This window comes from Monodon monoceros, unplaced genomic scaffold (genome assembly GCF_005190385.1).
Source record: "Monodon monoceros isolate NGI ecotype Baffin Bay Population unplaced genomic scaffold, NGI_Narwhal_1 Super_Scaffold_2, whole genome shotgun sequence".
Lineage (NCBI taxonomy): Eukaryota > Metazoa > Chordata > Mammalia > Artiodactyla > Monodontidae > Monodon > Monodon monoceros.
In genome coordinates, this window is record NW_021703776.1 from 87,274,612 (window position 1) to 87,297,284 (window position 22,673).

Genomic DNA, 22,673 nt, shown 5'->3' on the forward strand with positions numbered 1-22,673 from the left:
TCTTGGTGCTCCGGCCAGGCATCAGGCCTGTGCCTCTGAGGTGAGGGAACCGAGTTCAGGGCATTGGTCCACCACAGACGTCCCAGATCCACGTAATATCAAACGGCGAAAACTCTCCCAGAGATATCCATCTCAACACTAAGACCCAGCTACACTCAACGACCAGCCAGCTACAGTGCTGGACAACCCATGCCAAACAACTAGCAAGACAGGAACACAACGCCACACATTAGCAGAGAGGCTGCCTAAAATCACACTAAGGTCACAGACACCCCAAAACACACCACTGGATGCGGACCTGTCCACCAGAAAGACAAGATCCAGACTAATCCACCAGAACGCAGGCACCAGTCCCCTCCACCAGAAAACCTACACAAGCCACTGAACCAACCTTACCCACTGGGGGCAGAACCAAAAACAATGGGAACTACGAACCTGCAGCCTGCAAAGAGGAGTCCCCAAACACAGTAAGTTAAGCAAAATGAGAAGACAGAGAAACACACAGCAGATGAAGGAGCAAGGCAAAAACCCACCAGACCAAACAAATGAAGAGGAAATAGGCAGTCTACCTAAAAAAGAATTCAGAATAAAGATAGTAAAGATGATCAAAAGTCTTGGAAATAGAATGGAGAAACTACAAGAAATGTTTAACAAGGACCTAGAAGAACTAAAGAGCAAACAAACAATGATGAACAACACAATAAATGAAATTAAAAATTCTCTAGAAGGAATCAATATCAGAATAACTGAGGCAGAAGAATGGATAAGTGACCTAGAAGATAAAATAGTAGAAATAACTACCACAGAAGAGAACAAAGAAAAAAGAATGAAAAGAATTGAGGACAGTCTCACAGACATCTGGGACAACATTAAAAACACCAACATTTAAATTATAGGGCGGGGCTTCCCTGGTGGCACAGTGGTTGAGAATCTGCCTGCCAATGCAGGGAACACGGCTTCGAGCCCTGGTCTGGGACGATCCCACATGCCACGGAGCAACTGGGCCCATAAGCCACAGTTACTGAGGCTGCGCGTCTGGAGCCTTGCTCCACAACAAGAGAGGCCGCGATAGTGAGAGGCCCGTGCACCGCGATGAAGATTGGCCCCCGCTTGCCGCAACTAGAGAAAGCCCTCGCACAGAAACGAAGACCCAACACAGCCATAAATTTTTTTTAAAAAATTAAATAAATAAATAAATAAATTATAGGGGCCCCAGAAGAAGAAGAGAAAAAAACGGGGCTCAAAAAATATTTGAAGAGATTACAGTGGAAAACTCCCCTAATATGGGAAAGGAAACAGTCAATCAAGTCCAGGAAGTGCAGAGAGTCCCATACAGAATAAATCCAAAGAGAAACACGCCAAGACACATATTAATCAAACTATCAAAAATTAAATACAAAAAAAAATATTAAAAGCAGCAAGTGAAAAGCAACAAATAACATAAAAGGGAATCCCCATAAGGTTAACAACTGATCTTTCAGCAGACACTCTGCAAGACAGAAGGGACTAGCAGGACATATTTAAAGTGATGAAAGGGAAAAACCTACACCCAAGATTACTCTACCCAGCAAGGATCTCATTCAGATTCGATGGAGAAATTAAAACCTTTACAGACAAGCAAAAGCTAAGAGAATTCAGCACCACCAAACCAGCTTTACAACAAATGCTAAAGGAACTTCTCTAGGCAGGAAACACAAGAGAAGGAAAAGACCTACAAAAACAAACCCAAAACAATTAAGAAAATGGGAACAGAAATATACATATCAATAATTACCAATAATTATATTGGTGATTATGTTAATTACAATTAATATAATTGGTAATTATACTAATTATTAATTAATTATATTACCAATTGATTGGTAATCAATAATTATCAATAATTGTATTGTAATTAAATACAAATGGATTAAATGCTCCAACCAAAAGACATAGACTGGCTGAATGGATACAAAAACAAGACCCGTATATATGCTGCCTACAAGAGACCGACCTCAGACCTAGGGACACATACAGACTGAAAGTGAGGGGATGGAAAAAGATATTCCATGCAAATGGAAATCAAAAGAAAGCTGGAGTAGCAATTCTCATAGACAAATTTGACTTTACAACAAAGACTATTACAAGAGACAAAGAAGGACACTACATAATGATCAAGGGATCAATACAACAAGAAGATATAACAACTGTAAATATTTATGCAACCAACATAGGAGCACCTCAATACATATGGCAAATGCTAACAACCATAAAAGGGGAAATTGACAGTAACACCATCATAGTAGGGGACTTTAACACCCCACTTTCACCAATGGACAGAGCATTGAAATAAATGAAAATGAAAATAAATAAGGAAACACAAGCTTTAAATGACATATTAAACAAGATGGACTTAACTGATATATAAAAGACATTCCATCCAAAAACAACAGAATACACATTCTTCTCAAGTGCTGATGGAACATTCTCCGGGACAGGTCATATCTTGGGTCACAAATCAAGCCTTGGTAAATTTAAGAAAACTGAAATAGTATCATGTATCCTTTCTGACCACAATGCTATGAGACTAGATATCAATTATAGGAAAAAAACTAAAAACTACAAACACATGGAGGCTAAAAAATACGCTACTAACTAACCAAGAGATCACTGAAGAAATCCAAGAGGAAATCAAAAAATACCTAGAAACAAATGACAATGAAAACACGACAACCCAAAACCTATGGGATGCAGCAAAAGCAGTTCTAAGAGGGAAGTTCATAGCAATACACTCCTACCTCAAGAAACAAGAAAGATCTCAAAAAAACAACCAACTTACACCTAAAACAATGAGAGAAAGAAGAACAAAAAAACCCCGAAGTTAGCAGAATGAAAGAAACTATAAAGATCAGATTAGAAATAAATGAAAAAGAAATGAAGGAAACGATAGCAAAGATCAATAAAACTAAAAGCTGGTTCTTTCAGAAGATAAACAAAATTGATAAACCATTAGCCAGACTCATCAAGAAAAAAAGGGAGAAGATTCAAATCACAGAATTAGAAATGAAAAAGGAGAAGTAACAACTGACACTGCAGAAATACAAAGAATCATGAGAGATTACTACAAGCAACTATATGCCAATAAAATGGACAACCTGGAAGAAATGGACAAATTCTTAGAAAAGCACCACCTTCCAAAACTGAACCAGGAAGAAACAGAAAATATAAACACACCATTCACAAGCACTGAAATTGAGACTGTGATTAAAAATCTTCTAACAAACAAAAGCCCAGGACCAGATGGCTTCACAGGCAAATCCTATCAAACATTTAGAGAAGAGCTAACACCTATCCTTCTAAAACTCTTCCAAAATATAGAAGAGGGAGAAACACTCCCAAACTCATTCTACAAGGCCACCATCACCCTGATATGAAAACCAGACAAAGATGTCACAAAGAAAGAAAACTACAGGCCAATATCACTGATGAACATAGATGCAAAAATCCTCCACAAAATACTAGCAAACAGAATCCAAGAGCACATTTAAAGGATCATACACCATGATCAAGTGGGGTTTATCCCAGGAATGCAAGTATTCTTCAATATATGCAAATCAATCAATGTGATACACCATATCAACAAATGGAAGGATAAAAACCATAAGATAATCTCAACAGATGAAGAAAAATCTTTTGACAAAATTTAACAACTATTTATGATAAAAACCCTCCAGAAAGTAGGCACAGAGGGAACTTACCTCAATATAATAAAGACCATACATGAAAAACCCACAGCCAACATCACATTCTCAATGGTGAAAAACTGAAACCATTTCCACTAAGATCAGGAACAAGACAAAGTTGCCCACTCTCACCACTATTATTCAACATAGTTTTGGAAGTTTTAGCCACAGCAATCAGAGAAGAAAAAGAAATAAAAGGAATCCAAATCGGAAAAGAAGAAGTAAAACTGTCACTCTTTGCAGATGACATGATACTACACATAGAGAATCCTAAAGATGCTACCAGCAAACTACTAGAGCTAATCAATGAATTTTGTAAAGTAGCAGGGTACAAAATTAATGCACAGAAATCTCTTGCATTCCTATACACTAATGATGATATATCTGAAAGAGAAATTAGGGAAACCCTCATATTTACCACTGCAACAAAAAGAATAAAATACCTAGAAATAACCCTACCTAAGGAGACAAAAGATCTGTATGCAGAAAACTATAAGACACTGATGAAAGAAATTAAAGATGACACAAACAGATGGAGAGATATACCATGTTCTTGGATTGGAAGAATCAACATTGTGAAAATGACTCTACTACCCAAAGCAATCTACAGATTCATACAATCCCTATCAAACTACCAATGGCATTTTTCACAGAACTAGAACAAAAAAATTGCACAATTTGTATGGAAACACAAAAGACCCCGAATAGCCAAAGCAATCTTGAGAACTGAAAACGGAGCTGGAGGAATCAGGCTCCCTGACTTCAGACTATACTCCAAAGCTAAAATAATCAAGACAGTATGGTACTGGCACAGAAACAGAAATACAGATTAATGGAACTGGATAGAAAGCCCAGAGATAAACTCACACACATATGGTCACCTTATCTTTGATAAAGGAGGCAAGAATATACAATGGAGAAAAGACAGCCTCTTCTATAAGTGGTGCTAGGAAAACTGGACAGCTACATGTAAAAGAATGAATTTAGAACACTCCCTAACACCATACACAAAAATAAACTCCAAATGGATTAAAGACCTAAATGTAAGGCCAGACAATATAAAACTCTTAGAGGAAAACATAGGCAGAACACTCTATAACATAAATCACAGCAAGATCCTTTTTGACCCACCTCCTAGAGAAATGGAAATAAAAACAAACAAATGGGACCTAATGAAACATAAAAGCTTTTGCACAGCAAAGGAAAACATAAACAAGATGAAAAGACAACCCTCAGAATGGGAGAAAATATTTGCAAATGAAGCAACTGACAAAGGATTAATCTCCAAAATTTACAAGCAGCTCATGCACTCAATATCAAAAAAGCAAACAACCCAATCCAAAAATGGACAGAAGACCTAAATAGACATTTCTCCAAAGAAGATATACAGATAGCCAACAAACCCATGAAAGAATGCTCAACATCACTAATCATTAGAGAATTGCAAATCAAAACTACAATGAGGTATCACCTCACACCGGTCAGAATGGCCATCATCAAAAAATCTACAAACAATAAGTGCTGGAGAGGGTGTGGAGAAAAGGGAACCCTCTTGCACTGTTGGTGAGAATGTAAATTGATACAGCCACTATGGAGTACAGTATGGAGGTTCCTTATAAAACTAAAAATAGAACTACCATAGCAATCCCAATACTGGGCACATACCCTAAGAAAACCGTAATTCAAAGAGTCATGTACCACAATATTCATGCAGCTCTATTTACAATAGCCAGGGCATGGAAGCAACCTAAGTGTCCATCAACAGATGAATGGATAAAAAAGATGTGGCACATAAATACAATGGAATATTACTCAGCCATAAAAAAAACGAAATTGAGTTATTTGTAGTGAAGTGGATGGACCTAGAGTCTGTCATACAGAGTGAAGTAAGTCAGAAAAACAAATACCGTACGCTAACACATATATATGGAATCTAAAAAAAAAAAAAAGGTTCTGAAGAATCTAGGGGCAGGACAGGAATAAAGACACAGACATAGAGAATGGACTTGACATGGGGAGGGGGAAGGGTAAGCTGGGATGAAGTGAGAGAGTGTGGCATTGACATATATAAATACCAAATGTAAAACAGCTAGCTAGTGGGAAGCAGCCTCATAGCACAGGGGGATCAGCTCAGTGCTTTGTAAACACCTAGAGGGGTGGGATAGGGAGGGTGGGAGGGAGACGCAAGAGGGAGGGGATATGGGGGTATATGTATACATGTAGCTGATTCACTTTGTTATAAGCAGAAATTAACACAACATTGTAAAGCAATTATACCAATAAAGATGTTAAAAGAAAGAAAGAAAGAAAGAAAAATTTAAAATCCAAAGGGGGGAAAAAATTTCTCAGACAGGAAAAAATTAGAATAATATTAAACCTATGCTAAAAGAAATATTGAAAGATCTTCTCTAAATAGAAAAGACGAATCTATAGGAAAGAGATAAACACAACTGGAAAGTAAATCACTTAAATAAGCCAGTATACAGATTAAATAGAAAAAAAAAATTTTTTTAATTTGTATATGTGAAAGTGATTATAACTACAATGAATAGCAAAAGGATCAATATGAAGATGTAAAAGAGGACATCAAAATCATAGAACGTGGGGGAGAGAAGTAAGAAAATGTAGATTTTTTTTGAGATTGTATTTGAGCCTATATGACTACCAGTCTAAAGCAAGTAGATATAGTAATGGGTTAACATTCTTGAAAATCAGGGTAACCACAAATCAAAAACATAAAATATATTCACAAAAACCAAAAAGAATAGAGCAAAAGCATATTATAAAAGAAAATCATCAAACCCCAAAAGGAAAAACAAAAAGAAAAGAATAAAGAAGAAATACAAAATCAACTGGAAAACAAGGTTTAAAATGGCAGTAAATTCATAACTATCAATAATTACCTTAGGGACTTCCCTGGTGGTCCAGTGGTAAAGAATCCGCCTTCCAATGCAGGGGACGTGGGTTCGATCGCTAGTCAGAGAACTAAGATCCCACATGCCGCAGGGCAACTAAGCCCACACACCACAACTACTGAGCTCCTGGGCCTCAACTAGAGAGCCTGTGTGCCGCAAACTACAGAGCCCACGCACTCTCGAACCCGCACGCCACAACTACAGAGCCCACGCACCCTGGAGCCTGCACGCCATAACTAGAGAGAGAAAACCTGCACGCCACAACTAGAGAGAAGCCTGCGTGCCACAACGAAAGATCCCACGTGCCTCAACGAAGATCCCGCATGCCACCAAAAATAAATAAATAAATAATAGAAAATCTTTTTAAAAAGTTAGCTTAAATGTCAATAGACTAAATGCTCCAATCAAAAGACACAGAGTGGCAGATTGAATAATAAAACATAACCTATAATATGCTGCCTACAAAAGACTCACTTTAGGGTGAAAGACACACACAGATTAAAGTGAGGTGATGGAAAAGGAAATTTCATGTAAATGGAAATGACAAGAAAACAAGGGTAATACTCATATCAGACAAAATAGACTTTAAAACAAAGGCTATAAAGAAAGGCAATAAAGGACATTATATAATGATAAAGGGATCAATACAAGAAGAGGATATTGCACTCTTTAACATACATGCACCCAACATAGGAGCACTTAAATACATAAAACAAATACTAACAGACATAAAGTAGGAAATTGACAGGGATACAATAATAGTAGGATACTTTGATACCCCACTGCCATCAATGGACATATCTTCCAAACATCAAACCAATAAGGCAACAGAGATCCTAAATGATACAATAGAACAGTTAGACATAATTGATATTTTCAGGACATTACATCCAAAAAAAAAAACACACACACAGAATACACATTCTTCTCAAGTGCACGTGGAACATTCTCCAGGACTGACCACATACTAGGATACAAAACAAGCCTCAACAAATTTAAGAGGATAGAAATTATTTCAAGCATCTTTTCTGACCACAATGGTATGAAACTAGAAATCAACCACAAAAAGAAATGAGAAAGAAACAATTACATGGAGACTAGACAACATGCTACAAAAAAAAACAATGGGTCAACAATGAAATCAAATAGGAATTTTTAAAATACCTTGAGACAAATGACAATGAAAACACAACCATACGAAATCTATGGGATGCAGCAAAAGCAGTCTTTAGAGGGAAGTTCATTGCAATATAGGCCTTCCTCAGAAAACAAGAAAAATCAGGAAAAATGATCAAATAAACACCTATCCTATTACCTAAAAGAATTAGAAAAAAGAGGAACAAACAAAACCTAAAAGTCAGCAGAAGAAAGAGAATAATAAAGACCAGAGAGGAAATAAATAAAATAGAAACAAAAAAGAAAAAAAATCAATAAAACCAAGAGTTGGTTATTTGAAAAGGTAAACAAAATTGACAAACCTCTGGCCATGCTCACCAAGAAGAAAAGAGAGAGGACCCAAATAAACAAAATAAGAAATGAAAGAGGAGAAATAACAACTGATACCACAGAAATACAAAGAAACCATAAATGAATACTATAAACAATTGTATGCCAACAAATTGGACAACCTAGAAAAAAATGGACAAGTCCATAGAAACATACAGCCCACCACAACTGAATCAAGAAGAAATAGATGGGAGTTCCCTGGTGGTCCAGTGGTTAGAAATTGGTGCTACCACTCCGACGTGTGGGCCCAAGTTTGATCCCTGGTTGGGGAACTAAGATCCCACAAGCTGCACAGTGTGGCCAAAAAAAAAAAAAACAGGAAGAAGAAGAAGAAACTAAAAGTCCAGGACCAGATGGCTTCAGAGGGGAATTCTACCAAATGTACAAAGAAGAACTTACACTGATCCTTCTCAAACTCTTCCAAAAGATCAAAGAGGATGGAACAGTTCCAAAGTCATTCTATGAAGCCACCATCACCCTGATACCAAAACCAGACAAAGACACTACTGAAAAAGAACATTATAGGACAATATCTTTGATGAATATAGATGCAAAAATCCTCAAGGAAATATCAGCAAACATCCAACAACACATAAAAAATGTCATACACCATAATCAAGCTACATTCATCCCAGGGTCACAAGGAGGGTTCAACATATACAAATCAATCAATGTGATACATGACATCAACAAAAGAAAAGACAAAAAACACACGATCATCTCAATAGATGCAGAAAAATCATTTGATAAAATTCAACATCCATTCATGATAGAAACTCTCACCAAAGTGGTACAAAGCGAACATATCTCAACACAATAAAAGCTATTTATGATAAACCCATGCCAATATAATACTCAACGGTGAAAAGCTGAAAGCCTTCCTGCTAAAATCTGAAACAAGACAAGGATGCCCACTCTCACCACTTCTATTCAACATAATAGTGGAAGTCCTAGTCACAGCAATCAGACAAGAAATAAAAGATATTCAAATTGGAAAGGAAGAGGTAAAATTGTCATTATATGCAAGATGACATGGTACTATATATAGAAAACCCTAAAGGCTCCACACAAAAACTATTAGAACTGATAAACAAATTCAACAAGGTAGCACGATACAAGATTAACATACAGAAATCGGCTGCATTTCTTTACACTAACAATGAAGTATCAGAAGTAAAAAAAAAAATCCCATTTAGAATCACATCAAAAAAAAAAAAGAAAATACATAGGAATAAACCTGACCAAGAAGGTGAAAGACTTATACACTGAGAACTATAAAACATAGATAAAGGAAACTGAAGATGATTCAAAGCAATGGAAAAATATTCCATGCTCTTGGAGTGGAAGAATTCATATTGTTAAAATGGCCATACTACCCAAAGCAATTTACAGATTTAATGTGATATCTATCAAATTACTCATGACATTTTTGACAAAACTAGGACAAATAATCCTAAAATTTATATGGAACCATAAAAGACCCAGACTTGCCAAAGCAATCCTGTGGATAAAGAACAAAGCTGGAGGTACTGCCTTCCCAGACTTCAGACAATACTACAAAGCTACAGTTATCAAAACAGTATGGTATTGGCACAAAAACATACATATGAATCAATAGAAAAGAGAGCCCAGAAATAAATCTATACACCTAGGGTCAATTAATCTTCAACAAAGGAGGCAAAAATATACAATGGAGAAAAGACAGTCTCTTTAGCAAGTGGTGCTGGGAAAGCTGGAGAGCCGAATGTAAATCAATGAAGTTAGAACACTCCCTCATACCCTACACAAAAATAAACTCAAAATGGCTTAAAGACTTAAATATAAGACAATGACACCATAAAACTACTAGAAGAGAACATAGGCAAAACATTCTCTGACATAAAATTGTAGCAATGTTTTCTTAGGTCAGTCTCCCAAGGTAACAGAAATAAAAGCAAAAATGAACAATGGGACTTAAACTTATCAGCTTTTGTACAGCAAAGGAAACCATGAACAAAAAGACAACATGCAAGCTGGGAGAAAATATTTGCAAATGATGCAACCAACAAGGGCTTAATTTCCAAAATATACAAACATCTCATACAGCTCAGTATCAAAAAAACAACCAAATCAAAAAATGTGCAGAAAACCTTAATAGACATTTCTCCAAAGAAAACATACAGATGGCCAATAGGCACATGAAAAGATGCTCAACTATGCTATTAGAGAAATGCAAATCAAAAGCACAATGAGGTATTACCTCACACCAGTCAGAATGGCCATCATTTAAAAGTCTACAAATAATAAAACATAGATGAACAATATAATAACTGAAATTAAAAACAGACTAGAAGGAAGCAATAGCAGAATAACTGAGGCAGAAGAACAGATTAATGACCTAGAAGACAGAATGGTGGAAATCTCTGCCATGGAACAGAATAAAGAAAAAAGAACAAAAAGAAATGAGGACAGCCTCAAAGACCTCTGGGACAACATTAAATGCACCAACATTTGAATTATAGGGGTCCCAGAAGAAGAATAAAAAGAGAAAGGCCCGAGAAAATATTTGATCAAATTATAGTCAAAAACCTCCCTAACACGGGAAAGGAAATAGTCACCCGAGTCCAGGAAGCGCAGAGAGTCCCATACAATATAAACCCAAGGAGGAACACACCGAGACACATACTAACAAAAAAAGCCTACAAATAATAAATGCTGGAGAAGGTGTGGAGAAAACAGGAACCCACCTACACTGTTGGTGGGAATGTAAATTGGTGCAGCCACAATGGAAAACAGTATGGAGGTTCCTTAAAAAACTAAAAATTGAGTTGCCATATGATCCAGCAATCTCACTCCTGGGCATATATCCAGAGAAAACTCTAATTTGAAAAGATACATGCACCCCAATATTCAGAGCAACACTATTTAAAACAGCCAAGACATGGAAGAAACCCAATGTCCATCAATAGATGAATGGATAAAGGAGATGTGGTACATATATACAATGGAATATTACTCAGCCATAAAAATCATGAAATAATGCCATTTGCAGCAACATGGATGGATCTAGAGATTATCATACTAAGTGAAGTCAGGAAGAGTAAGACAAATACCATATGATATCACTTATATGTGGAATCCAAAATGATACAAATGAACTTATTTACAAAAGAGAACTAGACTCACAGACACAGAAAACAAACTTATGGTTGCCAAAGTGGAAAGGGAGTGGGGGAGAGATAAATTAGGAGTTTGAGATTAGCAGATACAAACTACTATATATAAAATAAGTAAACAATAAGGTCCTACTGTACAGCACAAGGAACCATATTCAATATTCTGTAACAAACCATAATAAAAAAGAATATTAAAACAATATGTATATATGTATAACTGAATCACTTTCTGTGCACCAGAAACTAACACACTGTAAATCAACTATACTTCAATTTAAAAATTAAAAAAATAACATAAAACACACAAGTAGGAAAAAAAACTCAACAATAAGAAAACAAATAGTTCATTTAGAAAATGGGCAAAAGACATGAATTGATATTTCACCATACAGAATATACAGATGGCACATAAGCCATGAAAAGATGTTCCACATCATTAGCCATTAGGGAAATGCAATTAAAACCACAATGAGATATCACCACACACGTATCAGAATGGCTATAATAAAAAATAGTGAGAACACCAAATGCTGACGAGGATGCAAAGAAACTGTGTTACTCACATACTGCCGGTAGGAATTTAAAATAGTACAGTCACTCTGGAAAATAGCTTGGCAGTTTCTTTAAAACCAAATATATAACAACTATATGACCCGGCAATTGCTCTCCTGAGCCTTAATCCCAGAGGAATGAAGACTTATGTTCACAAACCTATACACAAATGTTTATAGCAGCTCTATTTGTAACAGTGATAAAATGGCAACAATCCGCATGTCCTTCAATGGATGAATCATTAAACAAACTGGTACATCCATGCCATGAACTACTACTCAGCAATAATGAGGAATGGACTACAGATACACAAAACAACCTGGATGAGTCTCCAGAGAGTTACGCTGGGTGAAAAAAGCCAATTGCAAAAGGTTACATATGGTAACCACATTCTCGAAATAACAAAATTATGTAATTTGGACAACAGACTGATTGGCAGGAATTAAGGAGGGGATGAGGAAGGAGGAAAGTAGGTATGACAGTAAAAGGGAAACATGAGGGAACTGTTCTGTATCTTGACTATATCTATGGCAATATCCTGATTGTGTTATTGTTTCTTATTTTGTAATTTTCTGAAATTTGTCATTTCGGATTTGTTCATGATACTCTTTGCTATCTAAATGTCCTTAGATTATATGAGGTTAAAACTTTTCCCTTTAAAAAACAATAAAGAGGCACAAATCCAGTTCTAGAACTGCAACCTGAGAAAATCCTCCATCCACTCCCCAGTGAGAATACCAAAACTGGTTTTTAAAAAAAAAATTAAGTCTTTAGAAATTGTCCTAAGGGCACACAACAAGTGAAGAAACATTTATTCAAGAAAGTCTACCAAATCTCAGTAAGAGCAGTGAGAGTTTGTGGCACTTAAGCCACAACCCATTTCTCCCTTCACCCCAGTTCAGCATGAGGGAAACTCCACTCTCCCAAGTGTGTGACCAAGGACACAGGAATAGCACTCCCACAGCTCCCAGTCAAGGGCTATGGTATCTCCCCAGGCAAGGCAGGCTGCTAGCACTTCTCATGCCCCTACCTTTATTTCAGAGGATAAATTCCAGGAAAGTACAACCAAGAGGTCAGAGCCTCCTGTCCTCCACCCAACCAGAGGGCTGGGTGGAGGACAAGACAAAGGCTCTTCCCCAGATTCAGCAGGCCAAGAAGCTGGAGTCCCAGTCACCTTTGCCCAAGCTTGTTCCTAGGGTGGAGGTTCCATGCAGGGTAAAAAGACCAGCGGCTACCGCCCCACCCAGCACCACACTCAAAAAGCAGAGGTGTCGCTCTAGAAGTGGATCGCTGCCTCCACCCCCAGCTCCACAGCTGTGGCTCAGATAGTTTGCCCCAGGAGGAGAGGCATTCCATAAGAACTAAGAGCTCTGAAGTTCTCCCTACCTATACTGATTTGTTTGGAACAGAATGTGGAGAAGTTCAAGCCTAAGGGTGCTGTCAAAAACAACAGAGATTTGGGGGGTTAGCAATTAAGAGGAGGCTAGTAGCTTGATAAGAGCGACAAACTCTACTAGAGGACCACTATGTTGTCAGAGGGAACCAGTGAAAGAGACAGCTAAAAAGAGCCCTCCAAGGGTTTAAAAAAAAAAAAATTAGACTTTCAGTAAAAAATGGCAAACTGGACACATATTTAGACACATATTTATCCTTTTTTTTTTTTAATCCTTTTGAGAAGGACACACATGCTCCTTCTCAAAAACCTACTAAAATAACAATTTTATATTTTAAGACAAAGCTACAAGGATGAGACTAGGAGAAGAGGCCATTTTGGAAGCTAGAAAGCAGAATGGCTCTAAACTTCTCAACTTCTAGTGAAAGCTAGATGGAACAGAACAAGACTTTCAAAATTATAAAGGCAAATTATTTTTAACCTAAAATTCTATACTCTTCTAGCTTTGATCAAATTTAAGAATAAAACAAAGAATATATCAAGAGGGCTTCCCTGGTGGTGCAGTGGTTGAGAGTCCGCCTGCCGATGCAGGGGACGCGGGTTCGTGCTCCGGTCCGGGAGGATCCCACATGCCGCGGAGCGGCTGGGCCCGTGAGCCATGGCCGCTGAGCCTGCGCGTCTGGAGCCTGTGCTCCGCAACGGGAGAGGCCACAGCAGTGAGAGGCCCGCGTACCGCAAAAAAAAACAAAAAAAAGAATAGATCAAGAAAAGCTTCTGACACAGGAAATATGAGATCCAACATTGGACAGAGGCAATGAGAACCCCAGGATGGTGGTAGTGAAATGAAATACCAGGATGACAGCTGTGTTATCAGCCCAGACTTGTTGGGAAGGCTCCAGGGGAGACTATCTTGGGAAGAGATCAGGTACCATGCCTACAAATTCCTTGAAAAAAGATATTATGAAGATTTAAGGGTTGGGTTAGTGTTAAGTACACAGAAAACCACGCAAACAAACAAAAAGTTAAGGCGAGTATCATCTCCAGAAAAAGACAAAAAATTATGCAGGAAAGGAAAAGAAATCATCATTTTCTGTGTGGCTCAGCTACTATATATGGTATTTACACAGTTATAATATTGTAGACACTGAGTACCAATTTAAACAAAATAATAACCAATTTGGAAGAGGGAATTAGGACTTGTGGAACATGGGTCAGGAAGAAGAAAGCTACATCTTCATCTTCTATAGTTGAGAGTCAAAAGATTATGCCAGAAACTGAAAAATCAAGAAGTACCATTATCAGCATGTTACTTACAGAGCAGAGGTAAATACCTAAAGAATCAGGTAAAACAGATGAGGTGCTTACCCTGGAGAAAAAGAAGGTGCTAGTGCAGGACTACTGTTTTCTATAACAAACTTTGACGAATTCTTGACTCTTTAAAAACTATGTGCATTCTAACTTGAAATAAAATTCTTAAATGTATACTTCTATCTCTTCTATATTGTGTCACTTCATTCACCAGTGTTCGGGTTTCAGCGTGACTAGTTTATACCAGTACCAAAAAATTAATTTTATCTCTGCCTTGAAGGCATTATTATGAAGGCTAGAAAAGATATTCAGAAATTCTGCTTTTAATAACAGCTACCATTACTGTGTGCCCAGTACTGTACTAAGAACCTTACATTATCTCCAATTTCCACAACAGCCATGCAAAGTAGGTATTGTTTCCATTTTACACATCAGACCCTGATGCTCAGAGAGGTTAAATAATTTACTAATCTGTAGCAGAGCTCCTTGATCCCAGAGTTTCTGTTCTTCCTTCCTATTAGATCACATCACCTACATCACCTCTTTCTAGGGTTTGAGTTTAAAAGAACTACAAAGGGGAAAAAATGTAGCAGTTCGAAGAACTCCTTTGAGGGAAGGCCAGGGAGGGGAAGAGGAACCCTGAAGGATTCAGCAATATTACTAGGTAGCTGTCTACTGACTTAACCGAGCTTAACCCCAAATTGGAATTTCCAGCTGGTCATGTGAGCATAGAAAGCAATTTTTAAACTCTGGCTAGGAGCCCCTATGATTACAAAAATAAAAGCTCCGTTCTGCTCTTATTTTGAAATAAGATATTCCAGCTGTTCCAGCATGGGCCTAAACACCCTGGTGAGGACACTAATACGACAAGGTTTTGTGTCCAGGGATACCCAGTCATCCTACAAGGCTGATTTCTGAAAAGGAGGGGACAGATGCATAACTTCTTCCCCAGTGGTGACCTGGGTCTGGGATCTCAGACCAGATGATCTTGAGGGTCCCTTCTGAGTGATTCTAGGTTGTATTTATCTTGGTTTAAAACATTAGGAGTTTTGAGAGTGTCTTGGCCAGTTTCCTTTCTGGAATTGTGGTGTGATATAATCAAGACACTTACCTGCCTCTTTAGGTCTATTGGTTGGTTGGTTCAGGTGTGGGTAAAGTGGCCGGTTTGGGGAACAACAATGTTGTTTACATTCTTTCTTCCTGAAAAGTCAGGAGCCACCGGCAAGAAATGAAAGTGAAATCAGGGGATAGTGTCATCAGTCAGCACAAATGTGACAAAGTTCAGAGAGCTGTTTACTTAGGCACAACTGCGCCTGCCAGCCAGTCATAAGCTCGGGGCTTATGCTCGGGGCTGCATCGTTCCCGTCTCCACCGGCCTCGTTTCTGGAACCTGACATTAGGACGCAGCGAGAGAGAAGAATCAAGCGAACATGATTTCCTGCTCCTCCTCTTTATGAGTGTTTTGTGGGTTCTGCATCTTCTTTTTGGTAAGTACCTACCCTACATGCCCCACAGCTCGCCCAGACGCCTGCCTCTCTGCAAGACAAGTCAGCTTTCCTCTCAGACCCTGCATTCTAGCCATGGGCCTGGGGAAACGACTGGTAGTCAGGGTCTGGGGACCTTCCCCCCCATACAGACCCACCTTCGTGAGCTCTGCTCTTCCCTCCTTCTCCCTACTCCCTGCAGCATCACTGTGCGACTCTGGCCTCAGAAGGGGTGCAGGTAATGTCAGTATAGCTGGTTAGAAATGTAGGGGACAACTGTGGGCAGCAGGGTCTTGTACCGAGTCTGTACAAATAATGGTTTGTGACGCATGAAGTGGATTCTTCATCAGAAATAGGGCACCAAACAAAAGCAGATCACTGACTCGCAGTAGCTAAACTGGTAGTTACAGGAAACACCATGAGTTCTTAAAATGCGCACTGTGGACCAAGATTGTCAGAAAGACCTGTGTTCTTGACTCAGAAAGAAGACAAGAGATTTTCAGACCCTGTGTTATTAGACTACATTGCTTTTCACACCTTGATGGAAATTCATGGTGGGATTTTAGTTCAGTTGGTGATCTTAAAAGATTTTTTTTTAATGTGGGCTATTTCCCTAATAATTTCCAATATGCTTCTTCACCTGTAAAATCAAAGGCTCTTTGGGAGGAGATAAATACATGTATGTAAGTGATTTGTCCTTCCTTCCTCCCTCATGACAGCTGAAATGCATTTTTCAGTATCTTCTTCCTAAACCTCATCTCTCCCGAAGTCCCGAACCCGTGCACATGACGTTCGCCTTTTGATTTTGTATATTCCCCTTTCTCAACACTCTTTCCAGCTAACCCCCTGCTTTATCTAATCACTAAGATTGTTGGTTTTCTAAATTTCACTTTTATGTAAATATAACACATGATTCTGGAAATATTTTTAATGTAAAAAGAAAGGAACTCTTACCCATAATGCCAGAGATATCAGGGCAAACATGAACATTTTAGAACAATTCCTTAGTCTCTTTCTTGCAGTTATACTATAAAGTGTGATTTCAGACCTGGTTCTTCTAAAGGCTGCATAGAGTTTTAGTATCTTGATACGTCATAATTTGATTCTAATGTTGGGCATTCAAGTTGCTTCTCATTTTTTGCCAAAGTAATGAACATTCCTGTATATAAATCATTGATTGCATTTCTGATTGCTGCCTTAGGGTAGACTCATAAGTGGAATTACTTGGCCAAAAGGTATGATGATTTTTAGGGTTTTTAGTGCCTTTTGCCATATTGCCTCCCAGAATGTTTCTAAGAATTTTCACGTCCACCATCATTATATGAAAATGCTAGTTTTACTGCACTCTTGATATCAGTGTTTTTAGCTGCAGTTTTAATAGGGAAACTTATAGGTTATTTTACTTGGCATATCTTTGATTACATTACATGAGGTATAGACTTTTTTTCATGTCAGTTAATGTGATAGAGTGTTTTATAATAAGAAATATGTGTTTGGTCTCTGTCCCCAATTCTGGCACAGAGCTCCTAAAACCCTTGGAATTTCCTTAGTGATAATAGAGGCAAAGGTGTCTTTTTTTTAATTCATTACAAACCCTTTTCAACCACCTCTGAGTTAACTTTTGGCAAGTCGCTAAGGATGGGGCCGGCTGCCAGGGAAAACCACCACCCCAGCCCCCAACCTCTAGGGAGGTGAGAGCGGCTGGACACTGAGTTCAATCACCAGTGGCCAATGATTCAATCAATCATACCTACGTAATGAAACCTCCATAAAAATCCCTGAAGTACAGGGTTCAAGAGCTTCTGGGTTGGCAGACACACGGAGATGCCAGGAGGATGACAGGCCTAAAGAGGGCATGGCAGCTCCATGACCCTTCCCCCCACCCTTTGCCCTATGCATCTTCTGGGTGGCTGTTCCTGAGTTGTATCCTCCTATGATGAATGAGTATTCTAGTAAGTAGGCTGTTTTCCTGAGTTCTGTGTGAGCCACTCTAGCAAATTAATCAAACCCAAGGAGGGGGTCATGGGAAACTCGAAGTTATCCTAGACTTGCACTGCGGGGGGCAGCGCTCGGCTTGTGGCACTGACCCCTTAACCTGTGGGATCTGATGCTACCTCCAGGTAGATAATGTCAGAATTAAGTTAAGTTATAGGACATCCAGGTGTCACAGAGAATTCCTTGGTGGGGAAAAACCCTCACACATTTGGTGGAGGGTACAAATAAACAAAAGAGCTTTTACAGTTAACTATTTTGCATTCCTTCTTATGTGAAATATCTCTTCATATGCCTTGTCCATTGTTATGGAGATTAATGTTTTTCTTATCTGTTTGCATGAACATTTGTTATATTAGGTATATTAACCATTTCATGTTTGCTGCAGATATTTTTCCATACTCACTGACTTTTTTTGGGGGGGCTGCATTGGGTCTTCTTTGCTGTGCTCTGGCTTTCTCTAGTTGAGATGAGCGGGGGCTACTCTTCGTTGCGGTGCGGTGGCTTCTCTTGTGGCAGAGCACAGGCTCTAGGTGTGTGGGCTTCTGTAGTTGTGGTGCAAGGGCTCAGTAGTTGTGCCTCACGGGCTCTAGAATGCAGGCTCAGTAGCTGTGGCGCACGGGCTTAGTTGCTCTGTGACCTGTGGGATCTTCCTGGACCAGGACTCGAACCCGTGCCCCCTGCATTGGCAGGCAGATTCCTAACCACTGTGCCACTAGGAAAGCCCTCCATGATCACTGACTTTTAATTTTACATTTTGTTGTACAAAATGTATATTTTAATAGTTAAATCTGTACTGCTTTTTTCTTTGTAGTTTCAATTTGCTTTTAAGCTCAGAGCATTCTTTCTCATTCATAAATCAAATATTTACTTTTTTCTAGATCTTTTTTTTTCTTCTGAGTTTGTTCCTTACACTTCACTATCGGACCCACGTGAAATTTATTTTGGTATGTGGAGTGAGATGAGGCCCTAAAATAGTTTTCTTTCGTTTTAACTGATCAGTTGCTTCAGCATTAGTCAATGGAGAGCCCTTTCTTCCACTGAGTTACAACACCAATTTCATGGTGGATTAATTTCATATACATGGCTTTTCTGAGACATTCTGCTCTCTGAGCTGTCCATCCAGTACCCCTGCCATTCTGTTCTATTGGGCCCACTTCCCCCTCAGTTATTTCTACTTGGGAGCTGGACACTGCAATGACCTCAGTGACTCTAGCCTGCCTTAGGCCTCTCCAAGTGAACTACAGCTTAAGGTGAATTAATTAATATAATAAATATCTTTGGAAGTTTAATCTTCACATATGCATACACAGTATGTTCTCGCAGAAACTGAGACTTTTTGCAGGGCTTTATTCTATACCCCTAGGCTCACACCACCTCAGCTGTCTCAGTCCTGTCAAAATGACAGAACTGAAATAATTTAGTAATGAGTTTACTCATTCCTTCGTTCAAGGAAAAACAATCCACAGATCCAGGGAGCATGGCGCCTCACAAGCGGTGGAGCATTCTTTCTAGGGATGTGGGACAGAGCATTAGAAGAGGCAACGTGGCTTATGATGAAGCCTCGACCTCATAGCCAGCAGGTCCTATTTCCTGGGGAAGGTGAGCTGGCTCAGGCTGCTGGAAGACTGTGATTGGTGTATGTTAGGGTTCCTTGACAGGTGTTTCCCAGGCAGGCTGACTTGGGTTTAGATTTGTGACCTGGGCTGGGCCACTGGGGCCGCCTCATTTTCTGAGTCCCAATATACAACTTAACTTGATCAGCCAAAAATCTAGACTTGAATAGACTTTGGGAGGGGACGCCCCCGATCCCCAGCTCTTCTGTGAGGACACAGATCTTCTGCCCACTCAGCAGCAGTAGGGAGGTGCAGGTACTAACAGCCAAGACCCTGGCAGAGCAGAGAACACAAAGGAGCAGCAACCTCGGCCCCTTCCTGCAGCATCCCGCCCACCAGGAAGCATCAGGCCTCAGTCAGCACCCCGCTAAGAGTGACCAGGGAAAGATTCACTTTCTGAGGGATGGAGGGAGAGGCCCCATAGCACCTGCTACTCAGTTTGCCTGTGATTTGCTTTCTTTGAGTTATTTTAGTGAGTTACAAAGCCATTTCATATGCGTTACAAACTCTCCAGGTAAGAACCGTATCCTCCTGTGTGGGGATTGGAGGTGAAGTCCAAGAAAACTTAGCCTCCTTTCCGGCCAACTCTCAAAATAACTTTTGCAAAACTGAAGGTCTAAGTGACCATCTATCATTCTTTCCCTCCTCTTCTTTCCTTTTGACTGCTGGGGGCAAACTACGTTCACTAGTTTTACAGCAGGGCTAGTGGGCAGAACCGCCAGAGACAACGCCTGGCACTGCTCCAACCCCAGTTCAGGAACTCTCCACACCTTCAGCCTCGCCACCTGGGGCCTCGCGCCTTAGGTTTGGGGGAGCAGGGGCTTGAGTTAATGAAGCACCTAGTGAGGATATAATCCAAACCTCTCACCCTGGCCTCCAAGGTCCTCAGGGACCTGGGTCCGCTCACCAGTCCAGCCTCGTCCTGTCCCCTCAGTCACTGGGCTGTCACCCAGCCCCTGGTCTGTTCCTCTCCCAACCCGGTATTTATAACCACTGCACTCTGTTTCTAGAAGGCTCTTCCCCTGGCTTTTTCACACCCGTCAGGCCTCAAATCAAATGTCTCTTTCACAGACAGGCCTTCCCTGACCCTCCAATGGAAACCCATCACTTCCTTCTACCAGGTTCTCTCCTTCACATCACCCTGTTTATTTGCTTCCCAAATCTCTTCAAAAATTATAATTATCTTTTTAAAAATACATGTTTGGTTCTTCAAAAATTATCTCTTCAAAAATTATAATTATCTTTTTAAAAATACATGTTTGGTATTTGTCTCCCCAACCAGAGTGCAAGCTCAAGGAAGGCAAGCCCCTGCTTTGCCCCGCATGTTACTGATTCCCCAGGGCCTGTGACTCAGGGAATCGTCCAACATGTATGATCGCTGGAGTCACAAGAGGAAACCCTGGCCTCATCAGTAGAAGGGGGGGCAGTGGCTCTCCAGTGAGTGCAGGATAGAGGGCAGAAGCAGCATAATCGAGGGCGACAGCAAAGGCCGTCACTCTTTGCTGGTACTGTTATTTGTCTTCAAACTCTGCCTTGGGGCCTGTGAATCTTGGCCCCCCCGTAAACTGCACTGTGAAGTCCCCCCAGTAAAAACCAAACAAGGATGGGTCCCAAGGTGCAGGCGTTTTCTCATTTTTAAGGATTATTTTTCCCCACGCTAAATTTTTTTTGACCTTTGTCCCCAGCTGGATCATCTGCTTACTAGCAGGGCTAATGAGCAACAAAACAACTGGACAAACAGCAAGTTAATATTAATGGAGCTGCTGAGACAGTCTATTGCAGTAGCTTGCTGGAGGTGGAGGGGGTGGCGAGTGCGCCGACTCCACGCTGCAGTCTCATGGTGTAGTCATGTTTCTGCTGGCAAAGCTGTTTTTATTTACATGGAAAAATTAAGTAAATCCAGACGTCACAGTGTTCCATAAAAAGCCACTGCTGGCCCGGCCATCCGTGCAGCATCTGAAACCCAGGCTGCTGCTTCCATCTTACAACATTTGGGAAACAGCGCTGTGGCCTCGTTTTCAAAAGTAAGAACCTGAGCTCACGTTTCTGCCAAAGCAAATATGACACATTTCCCTTTCTTCTTCCCTTTTTATTTTCGTCAGGAGCCACACCCAAACCACAAGCACAGTGATGCTCAATGAGTTCAGCTAGACAGATTTTCGCCAGGGCTGGAGGCCCCCCTCTGACAACCTGGCTCCCTCCTCTGTCAGATTCTGTTTTTCTGACTTTCTTCTGCTCGTATTTTCTTCCCTGGGCTTCGCTCCCCACCATTCACGTTGCAGCCCCGCCCTCCGCCCCTGTCCTGCTCTTCCCTCGTGTCCCCTTTCTCCCCTGGACCACAGCCTCCACCACGGCACCAGAGCAGGCAGTAGTCCACCTGTGCAGATCAAATTAACTCACTTCAGTCTCACAACAGCCCCCAGGGACAGGCCCAAAGGCGCGTTAAGGGCGGGGATGTAGACTCCGGCAAGCTCATGACATGCCCAAGGTCACGCGCTATGAGTGACAGGACAGCAGCCTGAACCCCGGTGATCTGGCACTAAGGTCCACGCTCTTCACCACCACATCCCTCGCACCATCCCAGAGTCGTCGGCGCCAGCCACCAATGAGGCCAGCTTCCTGGAGTCCAGGTCCTCCAGGGAAGCTCTGTTCTGAACTCCAGTACTAGTGTCTCCTCAAGAATGTCACTTCTCTGAGCCTCAGTTTCCTCTCTATGATAATAATTTAAGTAATACTAGGTAACGTTCCACATGCTGCACATAAATCACCTCACTTAATTTCCATAACATTTACAAAACACGTTCTATTGTTATACCCATTTTGCAGATGAGAAAACTAGGCAGAGAGACATTCAGGTAGCTAGTAAATGGTAGAGCAGGGATTTGAACCCAGGACACACAGCTTCAAAGTCTAAGCTCAGTGTCACCCCCATACAAGGGGAGAATAATGTGATGTCCACTGTGGCCGTGAAGATTAAAGGGGGTGATGCATGTGAGGGCCAGACCTCGAGAGACAAGGCTCAGGTTCTTA

General features: G+C 40.2%; 2 protein-coding genes across 8 annotated transcripts in view; one reads left to right on the forward strand and one right to left on the reverse strand.

Annotated features, from left to right (window-relative positions):
* CYREN (cell cycle regulator of NHEJ) overlaps positions 1 to 22,673 on the reverse strand; it is a 96,108-nt gene that overhangs the window by 61,227 nt on the left and 12,208 nt on the right. The gene's annotated exons all lie outside the window — the stretch shown is intronic.
* Positions 15,361 to 22,673, forward strand: part of TMEM140 (transmembrane protein 140) — a 14,232-nt gene continuing 6,919 nt past the window's right edge. Inside the window, exon 1 of the mRNA XM_029234174.1 lies at positions 15,361 to 16,038. The gene's annotated coding sequence lies outside the window, so the exon portion shown is untranslated. The remainder of the gene's footprint in view (positions 16,039 to 22,673) is intronic.